Below are 399 nucleotides of genomic sequence, written 5' to 3' on the forward strand. Positions count from 1 at the left end.
GCTGAGTCATTATACAACCAGCTGAGTCATTAAAAAAACAGCTGAGTCATTATACAACCAGCTGAGTCATTAAACAACCAGCTGAGTCATTATACAACCAGCTGAGTCATTAAACAACCAGCTGAGTCATTATACAACCAGCTGAGTCATTAAAAAACCAGCTGAGTCATTATACAACCAGCTGAGTCATTAAACAACCAGCTTAGTCATTATACAAGCCGCTGAGTCATTATACAACCAGCTGACTCATTATACAACCAGCTGAGTCATTAAACAACCAGCTTAGTCATTATACAACCAGCTGAGTCATTATACAACCAGCTGAGTCATTAAACAACCAGCTGAGTCATTATACAACCAGCTGAGTCATTAAACAACCAGCTGAGTCATTATACAACC

This window comes from Austrofundulus limnaeus, unplaced genomic scaffold (genome assembly GCF_001266775.1).
Source record: "Austrofundulus limnaeus strain Quisiro unplaced genomic scaffold, Austrofundulus_limnaeus-1.0 Scaffold2137, whole genome shotgun sequence".
Classification (NCBI taxonomy): Eukaryota; Metazoa; Chordata; class Actinopteri; order Cyprinodontiformes; family Rivulidae; genus Austrofundulus; species Austrofundulus limnaeus.